This window comes from Mandrillus leucophaeus, unplaced genomic scaffold, assembly GCF_000951045.1.
Source record: "Mandrillus leucophaeus isolate KB7577 unplaced genomic scaffold, Mleu.le_1.0 Scaffold221, whole genome shotgun sequence".
NCBI lineage: Eukaryota > Metazoa > Chordata > Mammalia > Primates > Cercopithecidae > Mandrillus > Mandrillus leucophaeus.
Window position 1 is genome coordinate 3,431,363 of NW_012102266.1, and position 24,133 is coordinate 3,455,495.

The 24,133-nt window shown below is 40.6% G+C and overlaps 1 protein-coding gene across 2 annotated transcripts in view; it reads left to right on the forward strand.

The window, feature by feature from the left end:
* Positions 1 to 24,133, forward strand: part of MARCH3 (membrane-associated ring finger (C3HC4) 3, E3 ubiquitin protein ligase) — a 149,516-nt gene that overhangs the window by 86,526 nt on the left and 38,857 nt on the right. The window lies entirely within an intron of this gene.

The window sequence follows — 24,133 nt, forward strand, 5'->3', positions numbered from 1 at the left end:
TCATGTCAGCAGAAAGATTACAAGGACACATGTTATTTTGTAGACTAAGAAACTGGATGTCCTAGAGGTGAAGTGATTTACAGAGTCATACAGTTTATACCTGACCTAGAACCAAGGTCTTCTGAGTTCTAGTCCCACATTCCTTTAATCTTCAAGGTGGCTTCCCATGTCAACATACCTCTTCCGGGTGTGAAAGCAGGTGATGATGATAAATCGTGATTTATCATTGAGACACATGCAGAAATTAGAGGAAGGAGTGCAGTGGTTCAGAGAAGTGTGAATACTGTACAGATATGATGTTATATGCACCCCTGACAGTATCTTGGGAAAGGAATGCCTAGTGAGTGACAGAGCTGTTGTTATTGGTGAAATCCCTTAGTGTTGAGAGGCGGGATTATGAGTGGCTAAGATTAGGGGTTCATGGCCGGGAGGGGTGGCTCATGCTTGTAATCCCAGCACTTTGGGAGAGGCCGAGGCGGGTGGATCACGAGGTCAGAAGTTAAAGACCAGCCTGGCCAAGATGGTGAAACCCCATCTCTACTAAAAATACAAAAAAAAATTAGCTGGGCATGGTGGCGGGCGCCTATAATCCCAGCTACTCAGGAGGCTGAGGCAGAGAATTGCTTGAACCCAGGAGGCAGAGGTTGCAGTGAGCCGAGATTGCACCACTGGCACTCCAGCCTGGGTGACAGAGTGAGACTCCGTATCCAAAAAAAAAAAAGAGTAGGGGTTCATGAATCTGATGCCAGAGTTCAAATAATTCTGGTTCTACCGCTTTGCTTTGCTCCTTTACAAGTAGCTCTACTTGCCCATGTGACATAGTTACAGGCTAAATGCTTAGAGAAGTGCTCATCATATATTTTGAGGGTTTTTTTTTGGAGACGAGATCTGTCACCCAGGATGGAGTACAGTGGCACAATCACAGCACACTACAGCCTCGACCTTATGGGCTCAAGTGATCCTCCCACCTCAGCCTCCCAAGTAGCTGGGACCACAGGCCTGTGCCACCACACTCAGCTAATATTTGTTTTAATTGTTTTGTGTAGACAGGATCTCCCTATGTTTCCCAAGCTGGTCTCAATCTCCTGGGCTCAAACAGTCCTCCCACCTTGGCCTCCCAAAGTGCTGGGATTACAAGTGTGAGCCACCATGCACAGCTCCATATTATTATTGAGCTCTGTTGCCCAGGCTGGAGTGCAGTGGCACAGTCTCGGCTCACTGCAGCCTCTGCCTCCTGGGTTCAAGTGATTCTTCTGACTCAGCCTTACGAATAGCTGGGATTACAGGCGCCTGCCACCAGGCCAGGCTAATATTTGTATTTTTAGTAGAGATGGGGTTTCACTGTGTTGGCCAGAATGGTCTCGAACTCCTGACCTAACTGATCAGCCCACCTCGGCCTCCCAGAGTGCCGGGATTACAGGCATGAGCCACTGCACCTGGCCTTAATATTATTTTTATATCCTTTATTACTTTCTCTTTTTGTCAGTGTTTGACACTGAGGAATTTTAGCATCCTTTATTGGTATAAATCATAGAAAAAGAAAACTTTGCCAACAGTGTAGTGCTGTTAATACGGTAGTGATACAGGGCTATCTAGCATTTGAGTTGGGGAATGTTTTAGTAAGTGGCATTACTGAGAAAGTTTCAAAACACATGTCAGAGAACTGTCCCAAGATAGTCATAGAGTTAGAATAAAAGCCAATAACCACTCAGATTTTTCTCCTGGAATGCTCTGATGATTTCCCTTCTTCATGTAAATTAACTGGTGGCTTTAAATGACCTAAGATAGTCATCAGTAAAACTTACAGAGATGTCGAACATCTAATATAAATGGCTTATCCTAAACTGTTATCATATTGTGTCTGGTGTATAGTTATTTCTCTGTATTTTATTTATATGTCTGTATCAATATTTATTGCTTTAGATGGTCAACTCCTATAGGGCAGGGATTATATCTGCTTTTTCAAACTAAGAGAGTGGTTTTTGCATTCTTAATTTTTTTTTTACAAATCTAAAACAAAGAATTACTTGAAATTTGAATTTTAATACCCAAAATTTAAGTTTTATTAAAATATAGCCATACTTGTTTAATGTTTGTAGCTATTTTCATGCTACCATGGCAGAACTGAGTATTTGTGACAGACTGGTCTGCCAAGCCTAAAATATTTACTATCTGGCCCTTTACAGAAAAGGTTTGCTGACTCCTGACCTAGAATAACTAATAGATTCTCTAAAAAGTTAAGATTTAATAAGTAAATGCTATGATGGCCATAGTGGGGCTTTCAGGGTTTTTATTGCTTCTTAAGCCATGTGAGAAACAGTATAGTAATGCCATTTTTTAAAAAAGTTACAATGTGATTAAATAGCTCAAAGTGCTCAAGAAGGCTTCTTTTCAGTGTCTCAAGATAGCTGTGATGGGATTGTGAAGTTAATTTAGGTAAGATGCACTGAGCAGGAAGATTGCAACTTGAGCCTCAGCACCATGATTCTGTAAACCAGGAATGAACATACTGCCCAGGGCTGCTTAGAGTAACTGAGATGAACCATTCATTCCTATTAGGTATGAGATACCCACACTGTATGCTTACACCTTACAGGACCTGACTCTCATTTCCTTCCAAGACCTCTTCCACATGCCAAGTATTTGGATGGAAACAACAGTGGCAATGGGGTCAGGGTACCTGCTGGCAGCTCCACCAGCAGAAGGCCTCCAGATGCTTTCCTGGTGCTCTCACCAGCAAACCAAGAAATGAATGAATATGCTTTCCCGGGGTCAGACCCAAATGTAATCACTTACTCTGCTAGAATCTTACTTTAATGCAGTCCTGGATCTAGATTCAAGTCAGTTCTGCCTTATTCAGATTCTACTCCACAACGCACTATTAACACGTATAACACATACTTTGACTTCAGTTTTGAAAACCCAAGCATAATTCTGAAAACTGTTTTTAACAAGTGTAAATTTTCCCACCTTTTTTTTTTCTATTTATCACACCTCATTGTTGGATGGATGGTGTCAAGATTTTCCTCCACAGTTTTAGAGAATACAATAACTTTTAAAAAATAGGCTTGAACTTCTAATCCTACTGCAGGGTTAGAAAGCCCCTAAAATGCAGGTCAGCACGAAAGTGTTTAAGAGGACAGAGGCCTCGTTTTTTATGTGTTCAGTTCAGCAGCTCTCCTTTTCTAGAATATGTATAATTGTTTGTCATTCTTCTACCAAATTCTAAACATACCTTCTTTGAACCAGAATAAATTGTAATACATTATAACAAATAACTCTTGTATCTGTTCAAATGATAACTCAGGCTCAACACTTTGCCTATTTCTTTCTAAAACAGGTAAATGGAGAAAATTTTGTAAACTTGTGGTTTTATATTTTCTACCATCCATGTCACATTCATTAATTTTTGAAAATTAAAGTTTCTGGCTTCCATTTACTTAAAAAACAAAAAGCATTAAATAATATACAGTTGCAAAAGTATAAGTGGGTTGTGTATTTATAACACAAAAGATAAATGCTTGAGGGGATGGGTACCCCATTGTCCGTGATGTGGTTATTTCACATTGCATGCTTGTATCAAAACATCTCATGCACTCCACAAATATATACAGCTATATACAGCTGTATATACATAGACAGCTGTATATATGCATATACAGCTATGTATATATTTGTGGAGGACAGTAATTTTAACAAAAACTAAAAATTAAAAAAAAATTTCAGGCCGGGCACAGTGGCTCACACCTGTGATCCTCCAGCACTTTGGGAGGCCGAGGTGGGTGGATCGCTTGAGGTCAGGAGTTCGAGACCAGCCTGGCCAACATGACGAAACCCCATCTCTACTAAAATACAAAAATTATCTGGGTGTGGTGGCAGGTGCGTGTAATCCCAGCAACTTGGGAGGCTGAGGCAGGAGAATTGATTGGATCTGTGAGGTGGAGGTTGCAGTGAGCTGGGATCACACCATTACACCCCAGCCTGGGCAACAGAGCAAGACTCTGTCTTAAAAATCAAACAGAAAAAAAAAATTTAAAAACATATATACAGTTGCACTGCAACTGTAATGGCCATCTAGCATAAAAATATTTCTCATTGTTTAGCATGAAAGATTAATTGAGGCTATTAGGAGAAAAGGAGATAAACAAGCATGATCTGCTATTGGATAAGAGGTAGAATTTATAGTCAATCCTCATTATTCACGGATTCCATATTTGTGAGTTCACCTACTCGCTAAAGTTTATTTGTAACCCCAAAATCAATACTTGAAGCAGTTTCACAGTCATTCATGGACACACAGCCTTGTGGTGAAAAATTCGAGTCACCCTACATGCAACTGAGGTCAAACAAGGCAGTGATCTGCTTTCTTGTTTTAACTCTCACACATTAAAAAGTGCCCTTTCTGTAGTCCACTTAGTGCCACATTTTCCACATTTTTGTGCATTTTGTTTGTGATCTCACTGTTTAGACCCTAAAGGCAGTGCTGAAGTGCTGGCTAGTGTTCCTAAGCACAAGAAACTTGTGATACCTTATAGAAAAAATACGTGTGTTAGGTAAGCTTTGTTCATGCACGAGTTACGGTGCTGTTGGTCATGAGTTCAATGTTAATGAATCAACAATATATATTAAATAAGGTGTCTTCAAACAGAGACCCGCATAAACAAGGTTATGTATTGATTGGTAGATGAAAATGTTGTGGCCAATAGTCTGCATCTTCTAATCCTGCATCTTCTCTAAGAGCAATGGTTCAGTATTCACTAATTCAGTGCTGTCAGCAATGTATAGAGCATAACTACTGTAAATAACAAGTATTGACTGCATTTAAATTTCCTTTCTATTCAAGTCTTAGATTCAGGGTTTAAGTACCTTTAATCCTGATGAATCTCTGGTGTTAAAATTACAACTGAACATTTACAAAGTGCTGGTAATAATTTCTTCTAGTCCATTTACAAAGTGCTGGTAATAATTTCTTCTAGTCCTTCTCAGATACTACAGTTCTGTGTTTTATGTACTAATACTGTACTGTGTTCCAAAAGGAATCATAGTGATTCCACCCAGGACAGACCACATAAGAAGGTGTAAGATAAGAAAGAAATGAAGAACGGGTAGTAGCCAGGGTATTAGTAAGTGTTCTCCCAGCCCAGCCACTCCTGAACCTTTTGTCAACCCTCGTCAAACAACTTATAACACTTTAGGGACCCTTTCCTTTCCAACGAAAGGGCATGAAGAGGGGAATTATGTAGGTGAGATGTTGATCCTAACCTTTTCATATCTAGGGAATGTATACTTAAGGGGGTGGGGTTGTCAATGAATAAATAATGCTAGCATTTAAGTTGAGGTCACCTGTTATAATCAACCCTAGCATAAGGTTATGTTTGTTACAGTCATTGCTAACAGGAATCTGTACGTGTACTGTTATTACACAGTATCCAAGAAGGGAGAAACCTCTGGCAATCTTTCTAAGGTTTTCTAAGGAAAAGAACCATTTGCAACTTTAGTGACTAATGTATCCACAGAATTCATTTTCATTTAGTGACAGGACAAGCTTAGACCTCTTCCTCCACTCCCCAAATACCTGATTTTAATAGCAAAAGGAAATCATTATATGGTTTTTCTTGTTATGTATAAGAAATAAGGAAAATTATTTATTTTGGCTTCTGCAAAACAGAGGAAACATTACATTTTCTTCATTGTAATGCACATGTGAAGTGATTTTCTTCAAACCAGATTCTAATTTTCTGTAATTCAGTAGCACAGCTCCCAGAACTTTCTTGCCTACAAATGCTATGGGGGAAAAATTAAATCATTGCACAAGATAGGAAGTGAATGAGTTGTGATGCCTAGAAAAATGCATGATGACTCACAAATATGAAGAGAAATTGAATCCACAGTGTGAGACTTGGGAAAGAAAGTGATTTGGCTTTAAGGTATTTTTGTAATTCATTTTTGGCTTTTTTTTGCCCTATATGTTAACTCCTAGCTTTTAAAAACAAACAACTACAGAGTTCTCTAGACTCAGATCAACAGGCCAGGCACAGTGACTCACACTTGTGATCCCAGCACTTTGGGAGGCCGAGGTGGACAGATCACATGAGGCCAGGAGTTTGAGACCAGCTTGGCCAACATGGTGAAACTCCATCTCTACTAAAATTACAAAAATTAGCCAGGTGTGGTGGCACACACCTGTAATCCCAGCTACTTGGGAGGCTGAGGCATCAGAATCACTTGAACCTGGGAGGCAGAGATTGCAATGAGCCAAGATAGAGCCACTGCACTCCAGCCTGGGCAGCACAGCAAGACTCTGTCTCAAAAAAAAAAAAAAAAAATCAGATCAACAGAGCTGAGAATTATGTTCTGTTCTCCCCTAAGTTAATAAAATATGAATTGAAAAAATCTGAGGTGCTCATCAATGTCAGTGATAGCTGCTACAACTGTGTATTGTAAAATTTAGTCATGAAATTCTGCAGCTACTACCCATGGTCTTACCCAAGCATTAAATACCAGAATTCTCCTTGTTTCAAAATTTGAGTCTTATCAAAAGAACAGATACCTTCCCTACGGCTTCAGTCCTACTCAGTGTTATTAGGAAACTCAGGAAATTTTTTGTGGAATATGCTTGTCATAACTGCAGAAATCACCTACTTTGTTAACTCTAATCTTGGGGGAAGAAAGCTTTTTGATTCTGTAAAAGAATTAAAAAGAATTGCCCTACTCTTTCTTCTCACCCCATTCTCACCCCAAAAACAACAACCAAGGTCACCTTGCATAGTATATCCATTTAGTCAGTATTAAATAATAATAGTGGTAGCAATTCATAGAAATTTGGGTCAGAAATCGAGTTAATCATTCTTCCACTAACTTTGTGGTGCTGAGAAAATCATAAAATCCCTTTGTTTTAGTTTCCTCATTTATAAAACAGGTGACAACACCCACCAATTCTCATAAGGCCACGTGGTTTAAATATACAATTGCTATCTGCACAATTTGGATATATAAATTCCAAAGAGGAATGATAAATGATGCTTTATAAAATTTGGCAGATTATTGCTGCTGGCTCCTGTTTATAATTTGTCTTCTCTAGCAAGAATATGACTTCTGTAAAGTATATGGATTTTTAATTTCAATTGGCATCTTTCTGGTTAAAAAGGAAAAAAAAAAAAGCTAACCAGATGTTAATTTAGACACATTGTAGATGTATGAGGAAAAAAAGAGTATATCCTGTCTGGGTCGTTGTCTATCTACTGTTGACATCTGTGACTGCTCCTAAGTGGGGCAAAGGACCACTGGAAGGTTCAGGCATGAACTTGGTGGTGGTGACCACTGATGATCGTTTGTTACATTGCTGCAGTGCTCTTTAGCTGGGGGCATTTGTGAATTTGTCCCTTCATTTTATTCTGACAAAGTCTGGTGTAGCTCACAGAAGCTGATTTAGCTCTTATGTATTACTATTGAGAGACCCAAAGCTGAGGGAAAGCAAATGACACACTAGTGGCCCCAATGCCAGTCTGCAGCACGGCAAAGAGCCTGGGGCCTCTGGGACCTGACCCAGGGGTCTTCCCACTAAACCAGCAGTTTCTAGGAGCAGGCTGCTGGGGAGAAACATTGTTGAATTTCTTTCCCTGGAGATCTGTAATGTCCTTTCTGCACCTATGATATAAAGGAAATTCTGTGGTTGCCTTTGGATTATTTATGGCGAGGGCGTATGCTTTTTTGAGTTTTGGTTGCTTGCTCTAGTTTCACTTGTGTTTATTGTTTGTTTTCTCAGGAGGCAGTTTAATATGCATTCCCTCCTAGGGGTTATAAAATGCTATTTGTTCAACTGTTTTTCTAAATATAATAAAAATCTATTTTAGAAAATTTCAAAAATACAAAAAGCAGAAACAATAAAAGTAAAATAAGAGTCACTTGTTACCCAGAAAGAACCACTATTAACATATTGATATACCGTCTTTCTCTCTTTGAATTATACTTGCAATTACAAGTATAAATATTTATCCAGTTTTTTTCACCTAGCCTTATATTGTGTTTTCCAGTACTATTAAACATTTGTTATAAATTCATGTTAGTGCCCTCACTGGTAGTCTAAGATATGGATACACTATGTATTTATTTAAACTTTCCCTGGCTGTTGGATGATTATCTCATGTTGTGCTACTAGAAAGGAGTGTAGAAGAGTATTAAAAAGTACTGCAGATCGTGCATAAGTCCTTGTTTGCATTTCTGATTATCTCCCTAAGATAAATTCCTTTTCTAAAAAGGCTCAAACATTATATCCTAAAAATCAGTTTCTAAAAGGAAAAGCACAACCATCTTAAGGTTATTGATACATACTGCCAAATTGTTCTTCCCGAGGTGTGAAGGCTCATCACCCATGCTCAGAAGAGCCTATGTCATCTCTGCCCAGCATACCCCAGCAAACACTGTTTTGGTGTGTAGCAGGGATTATAGATTACTTTCTATGTAGCCTGAGCATCACCAAGAAGGTGACTGAGAATTTGCTTAAATTTTACTTTATGACTCTTAAAGACATATGTACATGTATAAATATATATACACACCTGTATATACATATATTAAAGCCATATAGGCCAGGCATGGTGGCTCATGCCTGTAATCCCAGCAGTTTGAGAGGCCGAGGTGGGTGGATCACCTGAGGTCAGGAATTCTAGACTAGCCTGCCCCACATGGTGAAACCCCGTCTCTACTAAAAATACAAAAATTAGCCCGGCATGGTGGCGGGTGCCTGTAATCCCAGCTACTTGGAAGGCTGAGGCAGGAGAATCGCTTGAACCCAGGAGAAGGAGGTTGCAGTGAGCCAAGATCACGCCATTGCACTCCAGCCTGGACAACAAGAGCAAAACTCGGTCTCAAAAAAAAAAAAAAGCCATATATACATTTGTTCTTTTTAGATTGGCTCTTTGGTGTTTTCTGCTCTGTTAGTTAGGGTTCTCCAGAGAAACAGAACCAATAGGAACATATATATCTGTTTCTATAGCAAGCTAGAGACCCAAGAGAGCCATTGATGTGGTTCTAGTCCAAATTCTGGCAGGCAGGAAAAACTGATGTCCCAGCTGAAAGGCAGTCAGTCAGGAGGAATTCCTTCTTATTTGGGGGAGGATCAGCATTTTTGTTCTATTCAGACCTTCACTTGATTGGAGGAGGCCTACCCATTTTAGGGAGGGCAAACTGTTTACTCAGCCTATCAGTTTAAATGTTAAATGTTAAACTTATCCAAAAACACCCTCACAGAAACTCCCAGAATAATGTTTGACCAAATATCTGGACATCTTATGGCCCAGTCAAGAAGACACATAAAATTAGCCATCACACCTATACCACTGTGCCGCCTTTGCCTGCCTGTCTGTCCCAACCAACAGCTACACGTGACTATTTGAACCAGCTCATAAAAGCTCAATCACCTAATAATATTTCTGAATATGGAAGTAATGATACCATTCCAACTATAACCAGCCATTTTATTCCCAGTGAGAAAATATATACATGAGTTTCATATTGGGGTGAGGGGGCCAGAAACCCAGCTCCTACCATGCTCACACTCTGCCTCACACAGCAAATCAGAGCCTGGGCCTGGTAGACAGGATGAGAAGATTTTTGAGCCTGAGATCCTCCTTTTCTACACTTTCAACGTGTCCTGAATTGATGGAAAAATGGGACTGTTTTGGCTCTGTGTCCACTCATTTCGTCATTTATTTTTTTCTTTTTCTTTCTTCCCCTCTTCCTGCCTTTCTTCCTTCATTCTCTTTTCCTCTCAATCTCCTTTTTCAACAATACTCTCCATACCAACTTAAAGAGACTTATGTGCAAGTAGGGAAGGGAATTAGAGATGCTTTGTTTTAGAGATGCCTGCAAGCCATTACTAAGTTAAGAGTTCAGATTCATGGCCTGCTTCTTAATTTTCCTAAATAACCCCTAGATCAGAGTGCCTGATTTCAAATTTGATAATGAACATAAGGATTATCCAGAATTCGTGCAAAAAAAAAAAAAAAAAGAGGCTACCATCAAATAGCAGAGTGAATACTAGACTGCATAGAAGTTAAGTCAGATAGAAGATATTGTGTTTCTAAGTAGGAGGTCTATGTTAGCCCTGTGATTGTGTCACTTAACCTGGACATAAATTTTGATATCAAGATAGTGAATTTATTTATTCATTTGGTGAGTCAGCAAATATGTTTAAGTGCCCATTATATGCCAAGCACTTGTGAAAAAGCAATGGGTCCTAATAATATTGTTAAAAAAAAAAATGGAAAGGAAAAAGTAGAGAGGGGCTATCAGGTGGAGGGAAGTTCTGTAAACTATGCCCGTGAATGCAGTCTTCCCAATCACTGCATTGCCATTAAAGAAGATTGCTCATGTAAAGAAATCGCGTATGTTTTTGTAGTTTAAAAAATAATGCAGTTTACTGAAGCAGATTGGAGCTTCATTCCTTGAAGCTAATAAAAGAGGCTTACGGGAGTTGGAAAGAAATAAAGAGAATGACTTTACAATCATTTGTAGATACACAAGTATCTTTAGATGGCCTTTTTACTCTTTTTAATGAAAATATCCAAAAACCTCCACAGTAATGGGTAATTCACCTAGGAACTCATCTTCATTATTTGTGTAATTTTTAATTCTCCCAGCTTTTAGTTTTATGTAAATCAAAACATTTAAGGGCTTTAAAAAGATACTGAAGAGAATGCCAGGCATACAGCAGAAAATTCTGTTATTGAACTTACCATAGTGATCATCGTTTGTAAATCTGAGAAATGAGTCCAGTTTATGAACAGACCAGGTTAGAGACATCAGCATGCTTTGTGTATGTATGCACTATCATCATGGATTAGCTTTTGTTGCATTTTCTCCCCTCCTGAACAGGATGCATATTTTATGTCACCTTGAAAGTAGAACTTAATAAAAATCATGATAAAGTATATTCTGGCCTCTTTCAAATGTCCGGATCCTTATTACCCAGATATCCAAAAGTAGTAAATTTCCCCTTTACTATGTCCCTGTTTTGTTTTATTTTATTTTTTCAGAAACCATACATTTCCCACTATGTACCCAGTAAACATCTAAGTGGGTCCTATGCTGAGCTCTGTGTAAACAAGATGAAGAGTCCCTGGTTTCTAGAAGTGTGGGGATCAGCAGATGAAAGTGGAAGTGCAAATTTAGTTTGATTCTTTCCTTCGTTGTTAGGAAAGGGGAGAAAAGATATCTCCTCCCCAGAAAAAAATAAGACCATTCATTCCTCTGTATCTGTACAAAATGCTTCAGAGTAGCTACCTCATTCTGGAGCCAAAATGGTACCTGGCTCTTGGGAAAACTCAGGGAGGATAAATTGAAAGCTCCTAGAGCTATAGTGGCCCACCTAGCTCCCCAGAGCCCCATATTTTACGCCTTGAAGCCAAAAACAAAGGGAGACAAGTTTGTACTCTGTATTGTACTGTTGCTGTATTTTAAGATAATATTCTCTGCATACTTCACCTTCCAGTAACACCTACTTTCCTTAGGTTCCCACTGTGCCTTGGTATGTGTCCTCAGTCTTACTTACCCCATTGTTCCTCTGACCATCTCTGGCCCATCATCCCCAGCCCAGGATCATGCCATCCAGTGGCAAGATTCATGAGGCCCACCTCTGTCCCTTTCCTGAGCCTTCTGTAATACTCTAATAATGATGAGAGCTACCACTCAGCAAGCACCCACTGGGTAAGACACTTTAAAGGCTCTGTGGACTTTAGAACCACAATTTAAAGCCTTACAATGACTGCAAGGAAGTCACCTTCTTTTTCACAGATGGGCAAATTGACATACAGAAAAGTTAAACAACTTATCCAAGGTTGAACCTTTAGTAACTGGTGGCAAAAGCCAGTACTCAAAGCCATGTGTCTGATTCCTGAGCTTATGTTTCTGCTTCTCCACTCTGCCTCTCAAAGTACCGTGTTGCCTTCATATTAATGTCAGTATAGTGATAAATGTTTGTTGGCTTGAACAGAAATGCCAAAAGCAAGAGGGCACCCTGGAAACATTTGAGGCTGCTGTGGCCCTAACACAATCCTTGCAGCCAGTGGTGTTTGCTATGTGCTAAGCTCTGTGCTAGGCGCTTTATGTACATTATTTCATTTAATCCTCAAATGTTCTGAGATGAGCACTATTTTATCCCTGGCTTAAGGAGGCATAACTGATAGATGGAAAATTGATGGGATTCAAACCCAAGGTATCTAACTCCAACGCTCATATACTGAATTATTACACCAAATAGACTTCCCCCACTTTGTTTTTTAAAAAGGAAATTGTAACAGATTTTACTGGTGAGGCTAGTGATTTCTGGCTTCCATTCTAGTCCAGTTGACTATCCCCACCCAATATAATGGCAGCTATTTTCCTTCTGTTATCCTCATGTTACAACTTTGTGGTAGAGATTATACTTTAGTAGTCCCTAGGCTCTGTGGTCAAGTCTAGGATGATAAGATTTTACAGTGAATTGCTGGCATAAAGATGGCCTTCTGTAGAGCCTATAAGCGTGTGTGTGTGTATTCATGTGTGTATTGGAGGATATGCTTTTATTTACACTAGCCAAGAAGTCAGGACCTAAGCATATGACTAGAGATCCAAATATCGGGTAATAATATTACTTTCTAGCACAGAACCATTTACTAGAAAGATCTTTGGGAACCAAATTGCTTGTATTCGTTTATTTACAGTGTGCACTTCCCTTTCACCTTGGCTTTATAAGAAAGTATTTGCTCTTTTTCAAAATGTGTGAAAGTCCTCCACTTACAGAGTCATGGAAGCTGTTTCCTGCCAGTTCATTGGTTCAGCAGCTCTCAATGAGTTCCAGGGAAGCCAAAAAACAAAAAACAACAACAACAACAACAAAAAACACTTCCATCCTGGCCAGCCTCCTTGGCATGCATTTCCTAACCCATTCCCCTCCTTCTTAGAGCAGCAAGTCCCACACTGGTGTCTGCAGAACCATTTAGGAATCTCCTCAGAGTCCACCCCTACGTTATTTGTTCTTTCACCACTTTGCTATTCAACACTCAATTTCAAACTAAATAGAAATGCAGATGGGCACATGAGCATCTAGATTTCCCAAAATACACATTTTTCATGAATGCTTCCCTCTCAAAGTATGTGGACAGAGCCAGCATATTATCTTCCCATTATTACTCTGTTTTAATATCTAACTGACAGATGCATGTCACTAAAACAAGGCAATCGTGGGCAGAAAATACCCCTGCTCTTAGAGAACAAGAAAGACAGACCCTGGATTGCTGTCAGTCTCAGAGACACTTGTCAGCCAGTGTTCAAGAAGGCTTATAAATGCCTCTGTGCGGAATGCCTAAATGTTTTCACCCTTATTAGTGAGAAGAAGGAAGGTGAGATGTTTCTCATGCATACACAGATCCTTCCCACAGTGGAAGCTTGTACTGAGTGTTAATGTGCCACCAGCATGGTGCTGGAGCAGGGTGTGGTTCTGCCACCTGGCACCTGCAGGCTTTTCTGGATGGGAATGGCTTCCTGCTGGATCACAAAGCCCAAGCTATACAGGCATGATGACCTTAAGTAGTCAGTCTACAGAGGCATTAGTTCTCCTCCTGTGGAGGCATTTTCCCTCCACAGCCTTGGGCCACCTTCACATGTATCCCATAAATAAAATACAGTGGAGGTCTGCAGGGGCAAGTGGCACCAAGTGATCTGTGCAGCAGTAAGCAAAAGAAGATAATGGTTTAGAATTGTTCTCATTTTTCCTAAGGGATGGATAAATGTAGAAAGCTGTTGAGGAGTGTTGGACCTAAGGAAAGACTATATCTACCATAAGGAAAAAAGTCTTAGATACCAATGCAGGCAAGGAAAACAGCAGCTGGCCTTCCTTCCAAGAGTGCTGCAAAATGGCAGGGATGATGCCTTTGACTTGCTTTGTGTCCCTTTAAATCACAAATCCAGATCTTCTCTATACTTAAGAAGAGTTTCTCATGGAGTAGTGGTCTGTTTTGTTTCGTTTTTTAATTTTGATAAAGACAGGTAGATCTTTAAGAATAGTGTATTAGTCTGTTCTTATGCTGCTAATAAAGACATACCTGAGGCTGGGTAATTTATAAAGGAAAGACGTTTAATTGACTCACAGTTTCACATAGCTGGGGAGGCCTCACAATCATGGCAGAAGGCAAAGGAGGAGCACAGTCACCTCTTGCAGGGCAGCAAACAAAAAAAAGCATGTGCAGGGGAACTCTCCTTTATAAAACCATCAGATCTTGTGAGACTTGTTCACTATCATGAGAACAGCATGGGAAAGACCTGCCCCCATGATTCAATTACCTCCCACCAGGTCCCTCCCACAATACATGGGAATTGTGGGAGCTACAATTCAAGATGAGATTTGGGTTAGGACACAGCCAAACCATATCAAATAGTATAAACAACAACAAATACAACTCAGTTATTATAAAACATAACAAAGGTACCAATTCCATACTCTGAAGACTGGCTATCATAGGAAAGAATTAAGCAGTGCTTATGACTTTTTTGTGTAAATCATATTTAACCAGATTGTACTGGTTGATCAAGGAAAGTTCTTTGTTTCAAAAGAATTCCAAATATTAAATGTAGAAGGGAAGTTAGAACTGGAAAAGCATAATTGGATAGCCCCCAAATGAAATAACTGATGCAGGCAACTGTCATCAGTGGGTGCAATCATTAGACCTTTAGAAATGTCTACCTGGGGACTTCTCTGAGCCCACTAAAAGTGGGACTGCCATACATTACTTGCCATCTGATGTGATGCACCAAGAGTAGACAGTATCACCTATGAGCTAGTATTGCCTGAGAGTTGAACCTGAAATGAATCAAGCCAATCCTGGGGTTCCAGAAAATACAGGAGAGAGAGGAACAAGTGAAAATGGTAACACAAGAAGACAGACAAATTTAAAAAGTGGAGATTAGGATGGGGCTCTAGAGGGCCTCCACATGAATTTCCCCAACAGACAATGGCTTGGGAAGAAAGGGAGAGGCCATGCGTGAGCGAGAGGGACATACGATGAATAACATCCAAATGTGATGTGTTCAACTTGTTTGGGCCATTTAAACAAACCAACCAAAAGATTTTTCAAGACAGTTGGGGAAATTTAAATACAGTCTGGGTAGTAGATGATATCAAGGAAATATTGAGTTTGTTAGGTAAAATAATGGCTTTGTGGTTATATGAGAAATGTTCATATTTTTAGAAATTCATACTGAAGTATATAGGGGTAAAATGACTGATTTCTGGAATTTACTTTAAAATCACATTAAAAAGGAAGGAAGAAAGGACAGGTGAAACAAATGTGATAAAATCTTGATTAATTTTTAGATTGGCATATATACATTCTCTTGTAATCGTGTAAATAATTTTTATGAACAAAGGGAAAGAAATGCAAAAAGTGAAATAAAAATATTGGCATAAAAAAATTTTAGATTGGAATGATAAAAATCTCTCTCAGGGATAATAGTGGGGGGGTCCATGGCCTAGAAGCAAGATAGGAGCTCTGACTAGAAAAAGGTCAATATCTGAGAATTCAACATTTTAAAAAAAAATTTTTTTTTTACAATCTCCTTTACTTAAATTAAACCTTTTTATGTTGGATTTTTTGGTTGGTCACTAGAAACCAAGTTCCTTGCCTTGTAACAGGCAATTGGAGGAGAATTTGGGAAACAACAGTCTCTGGTGTTGAAGTTAATGCTGATCTTAGCTGGAATAACTTGCTTTCTTCAGCATCTGCAGTGGCTAGTCTCCTGGGACTTATCTGGCTACATGTATTTTTCACATTTATTAGTGAAATTGGAGATTCAAGAATAAAACACAGTCCTCGGGAACACTGTGTTAATTTGTGACACACTAGAGATTTTTTTAGCCCGTAAAACAAATGAATGAGCTCCATGGGGGCATAAGTGTTATTTTCACCCTAGAAGGCAGTAAAGGCCCACTGTATTTATTAAGTACTTAGAAGATGGAAAATGAATAGTGCTATGAAAATAGAAAAAAATACACTCACACTATTGCTATTAATAGTGTAATTTTTTTGTCTGTCCTGAAGGAAAAGTATCATCAGATGAAAATGTGTAAGTGTAGACCTCTGTATATTATTTAGTTATTTTGCCTTGGATAATAATTTAATTCAGTCTCAATATAGTTGTTTTTGTTTCTATCAAACAGGCTGAATCCAGGTAAGAAATCTCACCCATTATTTTTGGCAGGGCAGGGCCTACCAAAAAAAAAGAAAAAAACCAACAGAACAACACAGATATTTGATTCAGGACCTTCCTTCTGAGTGTCTAAGTGACTTAAGGGGATGTTCTGTGTAAGCTGACACACTGCGGGCATTTCTAATAGGCCTTACACACTTGGCTTCCCAGGAGGATTGTGGAGACAGCACGCCGGTCCTCCCACTGAAAAAGTCCAGATGGAGCCAGTACTTCAAAAGGTGGGGGTGTGGAAGAGAGGCCACCCTGTACCAAGATGCAGGGGACTGATACAGCCACCCAGGCCATGATTCATGCTGTGCCCATACAGGCAGGCAGGTCCCAGCCAGGGAGCAAGTGCAGGGAGGGGCATGTGTTCCAGGTAGTAAAAAATAGCACCTCAGAGGTTCCCTAAAGAGGTTCGTAAGTGCTTTGCATTGAGGTACTTAGAAAATAAGTATCATCACCAAGAGAGAGACCCTATTCTCCATCCATTTCATGGTCCACAAGAATCCAGGATACAGACTGTGCAGAGAGCAAGTGATAAAGTGATCTCGGGTAACTCGGTCCTTGGCTATGTGTTACTTTGTTCTTGTGCTTGTTTGATATCTTGATTATTTAAAAGACTGGACCCATTTTATTGAGCCAATCAAAAAGAATCTATGTTTTTTTGTGTATATATGTGAGTATGTGTGTTGAGGTTTAGAGGAGGGAAGCCATGTCTAAGGCCAAGGAAAGTAATTCCAGGGGGAGTTTCTGTGATTTTTTTTTACCTGTGTACGAGACTGTCAAAGCAGATGTCAGTAATTGTGTCTTCATGAGCTATTGGCTTGGGAAGATGGGGGCAGGGATAATGAGAACTGTAGAGGAGGGTGGGCTGAGTGAGGAGCCTAGAGGTGGGATCTGGAAGGGGCCTCTTGTACCCCTACCCCAGCCCCATTATTGTGAGCTCATCCTGATGTGCTACAGACTTAAGTACTTCCCATTATCAAGAGTCCTCTACATGGCAGGCCCACACCTACCTCAGGTCCTCAGTCTCAGGGAAAACTGAGGCTCAGCATCAAGTAACTCTCCTGTTGACAAGCAGCTGGGTGGTGGTTCAAAGCCAGGACTCCCTGACGAAAAACCAGAGCTCAGTCTCCTCAACCCCAAGGGTCCCAGACAGCTCCTTACTCAAAAGCTAAATGTGTGAAAAGGCCATGAAGGAACACTCAAGACAGGTTTGTTTCTGTAGAACATACATGAAAGAACAATAGGTGTTTTGAGGATGTTTGATATTATGTAGCATATGATAGAGAGTTCATCTATCATGCCTAGGAGGGGTATGAAATGCAAAGTCCAAGAAGGTTTAGTCTTTGATCTGCACTTGCCTTCGTATTCCTTGGCAAGCTGAGTGACTTTGCTTATCCTTGTGTGTAAATGGAAAGTAATGCAGTCAAATGTGTTGGGGGTCCTTGTGGGCCTGAAAGTGCTGCAGGGAACGCACAGGGAGGCTCAGCCTACCTGAGGCTGATGGAATGCAGAGTTTAGACTGCCCTGCCGAAGGACAAGACTGCAGCCTTCCTGTGGTCTGGGTGAAATGGGGAAGAGGAAAGTTCCAAGGAATCCTGATTTAAAATACGCTCACAAGTGGCTTTATTCTAGGCTTCTGAAGGCTTGGGTTAAGAATTAGCACATCTATCTAGCTAATACTGGGTTGCTTATGCAGAGAAAGGTGAGGTACAACTTGGAAATGAATCCCAAATCAACTTCCTTCATGGTAGGCTTTCACTTGAATGCTGATTTTTTAAAAATGTGTGTGAGCCCAAAAACAAATTGGGAACCTTCAGTCCTTAGAACATATTTAGCTTTCATTGTGACTGAGATGTTTTCTCTCGTATGATCAGATACCCTGGCCAGCATGCTGTACCTTTCATGCCTTTCCTTATGCATGCTGGACAGGTAGCCATTTGCTGCTGGTCACACTGAATGTCATTTGAATAGTACATTTTAAATGTTCATCCCTGAGTAATGTCCCATGAATGTCTCATTATGTTTTGCCTGCTCCTTCCAATTTTTGAACTTGATGTTTAAACTTTTCTGATATGCCCTCATTGTTCCTGAGCGCCCAGAACTCATCTGTGCAACTCCCTCCCTCAGCTCAGTGGGGCTCCGTGTGTAGGAGCCAGTTGTTATTTACAAGTGCAATTCAGCTGTCGCTATGTCTTTGAACACATAGGGCTGTTGTGGGATTTTTAATTGCCATTTTCATCTATATAATTAAAATTAAATGAAAAATGTATAGCCTCCAAAATCAGAATTAATTTCATAAGTACTTCTTCAGGGAAAAATATGTCTAAATATGATAATTGTTACTTGATTTGCCTTCAACAGAACTAGAGGATTTTACCTGGCTGAAGAGAAAATACAGTAATTTTAAATGAAAAAAAAAAATCTGTCTGATACCTTGGATACTTCTTGTGACTGAGAATCAGAATTAATCATGTGGATGAGAAATGATAAGTAACTCTGAATATAACTGTAAGGTAGTACACTAGGAACATATTATGGTAACTCTCTCTGGATCCAGCTTGTCTTATGCTGGTCAGGTTTTTCTTCTCCCTCTAATTCATCATTGGGGTTTATACATTTCTCAGGAATATGCCTTTACCCCCAAATCAAAACCTCCCTCTTGCTCAAGAAACAGACATTTCACCTGCTTACTGCTTAACTGTGCCCTGTAAGTGTGACAGTGAGCACCTAGCAGAAAATAATGAGGCAACAAAAAGAGAAGTATTTTTAAACTTCATTGGGCTGGCCAGTGTTTCACTCTGCAGACTCATCAAGCGCCTGATGGACATGTTTGTAAAGACTTGGATGGTCACTTTATTTGGAATGACAAATTCTGTGCTCCACATAATGAGGTCAGTGAAGCATCCAGAAAAGAAATGTATAATTTGGTAGCACAGTCTGTAAGCACAGCCCTGCCGTGGCTATTTAAGTTTAATGAAGCAGCTACTTTGCTGCTACACATTCTTAGTGAATAGCCTCCTTGGCGTGTTTTTGAAAACTTAAATGTTGCTGGTAATCATGTCCCAGCAATCTCCTTGGAGAGCCTTTGTGTCCTGTTCTCAGAAGAAATATGCCGCTTTTCCATGTTAATGGTTTTGAAATTAGTCATTTGCCCTATTTTCATTGGAAAGGAAGGTCACTGTGTGATTTCCTACCTTCCCTCATTTTCTCTGAACATTCAAGATACTCTTAAGTCAGTTCATCAGCCATGCAGTGCACTGTCTGGTTATAACATGCCTGAAAAGCCAGGGGAATGTTCTATCAAAGAGCAGCATCCCTATTCTCAGAGACTGTTCTTAGAATTCAAAGTGTAAAAATCTAACTCACAGAGGAAAGTTCCTGGACAGACCATTATTGCTATTTTTTTTCCCATTTCAGTCACTGACCGCCTTGTATTGTCCATTTATTGGTCTCATTAGAGAAGGCTGTGCTCCCCACGTATGCAACCTCTCACAGAGGACATTTAAACATCCTTTCTGAGGCAGATTCACTCATGTAAAACTAAGGTCCGACTTATGGATCCTGGACCAGCATTAATGACGCAGAACTCTGTGGGAGCAGAAAACCATCTAGCCATTCTCAGTTGTGCGGTGTCGGTCCCCAAACTTAGGGCTTCGGGTGGTTTCCCCTGAATGAGCAAGGACACAATTGATTGTGGAAAAGTGCTAGGTCCTCATGGCTCTGCCACCCCAGTGAAGGTCTGGGGAATTCTCCAGACTATTTGGTGGCCTCCACATTTCCTTGGGAAATGTAAAGTAGGACTTGAGAAGGCTGGACCCTGCACCACCAGAAACTTCCTAGGAATACCTAATAAGTTCTCAAAAAAAAAAATAGTGAATGGATGGAAGGAAGAATAAATGAATTTGCTTCTTTGATTTGCTTTGTCAGCCAACTCTGGTTGTAGAGGTAACACAGGATCCTTCCAGGACATATTGAGACCTGAGGAGCCTACCTCTTCTTCTTTTCAAAAGTTGTATTTTATTGCAGTAAGAACACTTAACATGAGATGTACCCTCTTAACAAAGTTTTAAGTGTCCAATATGTTATTTCTGACTACAGGTATAGCAGATCTCTAGAGATTATTCATCTTGCTGGACTGAAACTTTATTCCTGTTACTAAATTCATTACTTTTGGGGATCATTTCTATAGTATGTTATTACTTCTTGAAATCTCTGGAATTGGGTATGAAGGTTGAATGTGGAGGTCCGGACTTGCTCCAGACTGCCTCCAAGTTAGGGCCTGCTTAGACCACTGTCCAGGCAGCTCACATGACCACATCAGTGCCAGCCAGCACTCACATTCTCCTGCCCTCATTTTCACCTTTAAACCTTTTGAGTCATTTTCCTACCTAAACAGAGGTGCCAATATAACAGATTTCTCTCACTTCTTGACCTCCATCTAAGAGACTAATGTTGACTTGGCACTGAAAATGTAGTTCTGATACAAGTAGGCCTGAAAAGGGCCTTGGAATTGGCCTGTGTTTTATTTTCTAGTGTATTTATCACATGCTAGATTAGTTAAGGTTAAGATAATGGTAGCTGCTCTAACAAATAGACCCACGTATCTCCAACATCATAGCAGGTTTTCCTCATATATCTTTGTTTTTCTTTTTTCAACTTTTATTTTAAGTTCGGGGGTACATGTGTGGGATGTGCATGTTTATTACATAGGTAAATGTGTGCCATGGTGGTTTGCTGTACAGATCATCCCATCACCTGTCATATATCTTTGTTAAGCATTTTCACAGAAGAATGAAACCTGTCTTCCAGATCTGAAGGCGATAGGGCCAGGGAAAATGAGAAGTGGGCATGCAAGGATGAGGCTCCCTCTGTTCTCCCTAGCCAAGAGAGATGGCATGGTCAATGTCAGAGTTCAAGTGTGATGCAAAAGATAAATCAGAGGTTGACCAGACATGAGGAAAGACAGTTTTAAAAGACAGAAATGAGATGTATCCCAGGCTAGAAAAAGAGCAGAAATGAAGGTTAACATAATAATAAAGTTCAAACTTCTCTGTACATGGCATGTTCCTACTTACAAAGTGAATTCATATGTATTATCCTGTTTTAGACCTCACAAACAACCAGATGAGGTGGCTCAGGATATATTAGTACCCTAATTTCAAATATTCAGGAAATCTCAGGAAAAGTCTGAGAGGCTGAGTGATTTAGTGAGTAGAAAGTCAGAGTGTAGGCTTTGATGTTGTGCCTCCAACAACAGAGCTTTTTCCCTAGCTCATGATTCTCCTGGAGGTTTGGGGCTGCTGAGGCAGAGGGGCTGTAGAGGTGAGCAGAACCTGCTTTCCTTCCTTTCCCCCACGACCTGTGGCTGCATCCTCATGATGCCAGCCATGTTCCCATGGAAATCACTTACCAGTGGCAACCTATTCAGAAATGCAGCAATGAATCACTGCCACCTGGTTAGGTCTCCTGCTTTTGTGAAACCTGTATCCTGTCCTTTTCAGGGGTCACAGTTTAACAGACGAGACATTTTATTTTAACAATTCCCTAATCAGACTTTCATTTATTTGCCCACCCGCTCTGTTTTCACTGTCTCCCTCTCATCCACCTACTCCTGCTCCTCCCACTGTGTGCAGCTGAGTTTGGCCAGTGCCAAATCATGTTTTATTCTCAGCCTGAGAAAGAAATTATGCAAGGTGTCAAGCCTGGCCAGCAAATGACCCTTCCCACCAGTGCCATTTGATGTTTTAAGTTTACACGTACACCACTCCCTCCCAGAGAGAATTCTTGGATAGACTGGGAAGTACTTTACCACAGGAGCAGGGCACTGGCATTGATAAGAAAGCAGTCAGATAGTGCTTGAAATTTTGCAGAAAGCTCAGTAGAAGACCAGTGCTTGACTGCAAACCAACAGCTCAGCTCTTTCTAGCATCCTCGGCAACAGCCTGCTGTTTTCCCAGGTGGCTCTGAACTAGACAGGAAAATGCAGTGGGCCATTTGTCACTGCCCCAGGTGCAACATATGCATGCCAATTGGTGCTTGCAGCTTGTGAGGCCCGCTCCTGCCTGCCCCATGCTGCATCTAGGCCTCTGGGCTTCCCTTTCACTGAGATCAGGGCAGAGTGTGCTTCCTTTCTTCCTCTTCCTTCTGAGTAGGTGATTAGATCCACTCTTCTGAGATTAGAACCAACTCAGCCATCCCCACCATGATCAAGAGTGCTAATGCTCTGTGTAATCCCTCTTACCCCATTTTTAATTCAAGTCCACGGTCTTTCAGGGCTGATGGGACTCATTGCTGGCATGCCAGTCTTAGAATCTTAAGGTTATTCTGATGTGTGGTATACATAAGACATGCTGGTATATTTTTCAGGGAATGCTGAACTGCACTATCATTTTAGTTAGGTCCTAAATTGAACTAGGGTTTAGAGGATCTTGAATGCAGGGTTCTGCAGATATGGCACAAGAGAAAGAGCCAGGGCTTGCTTGTAGAAGAAGGCAAGGTGTGAGGTTCCTTTTGTTCTTTTATGCTAAACTCAGTGCCCAGCACCCACTATGAATGGAATAAACTGATCAGGTGGTAGATAATATCCCTTTTACCTGTGAAAGAAGAAATGAAATCATCCAGAAGTGAAATTACATATATAAAATGAATTTAAGGGAAGCTCTGCTTCTAGAATATGTTTAAGGGCATTTTATTGTGGATTTAGGTCACACATTTAGAACTATTTCCTTTGACGAGGACTTAATCTAGGTTACAAGTGTGTGAACTTGGGGCTATTATGTGCCTGGGTGACAGGCAATTCACTGAGGGTAGCTTAACTACTGGCAGCCCTGGGTCCCATTATTTACTCTGTGCACCCCCTCCTTACCATCTTCCAGTTCCATCAAGTATACGGAGGGAGTATTTGGCCCTCTGAGCTGGAGTTATGCAAAACCCGAGAATAGACTCTCAGAGTTCTTCTAGACATAATGATTCCATGCGGCAAGAAGGTCACTGTGTCTGCTTTTCCTGCCAACGCACCCCTGGCTCTTAATCTATGGCTGCCTTGTGAAGCAAGAGAGTTGTGCCAGAAAGTTACACTTTGTGACTGTGAAGCATTATGAGAATTTAAATTTATGTCAATGGAGTTTTGTAAGGGCAGGCCAGAGGAGAGGAGTTAGGCACGGTTTTAGAAGAGGACGGTCTTTTAACATCTCTTTGTTTTTCGATCTGAAAGCTACCATATCTCAGTTTTTAAAAACAAAACAAAACAACTGTCTGGCCCCAGTCACAAATCAACTCCACCCTGCCAACCCTTTCAAAAATATAAAAAGATATCTACCCAAAAACTTCACTGGGGTTATCCGAATGGTGGGATTATGAGTGACTTTTACTGTCTTCTTTGTGTTCTTCCATAGTTTTTATAACATACTGTATACTAATTGCACTGTGATTTTTTTTAAAAAAGCAAAAAATCCTATTTAAGAAGCAAAACTATACCCTATACCAACTAACTGACTGTGCTGAATGTTCAGTATTGCTGCTCATGAAAATGGCATGAGTGGGGCAGCCTCTGCCTGTGCCCCCACATCAGGTCTCAGACAAGGACTGGAGTCCACAGCCATCTCCCCACTGTGGGTTCAGAAGGGCTGCTGGGCAAGGGCAGACGCAGACCATGAGAGGACTCCAGGCAGCCAATGAGGGTGGGAAAGGGAGGCTGCTGGTGCAAGGTCAGCCAGACACCTCGGCAGCAAGGAAGGGATGACGGTCACGTCCGATTGTTTTGGACAGTCGAGCCTGCTTGACATGTGCTTGTCGGGAGGGAAACTGTCAGTTTCATCAGGAAACACTGCATTCTTGCCCTGAGAACATACAGTTGATGCACATTGTTCTGAAGTTGGGAAGATCCTGTTTTCCAGAGCCACAG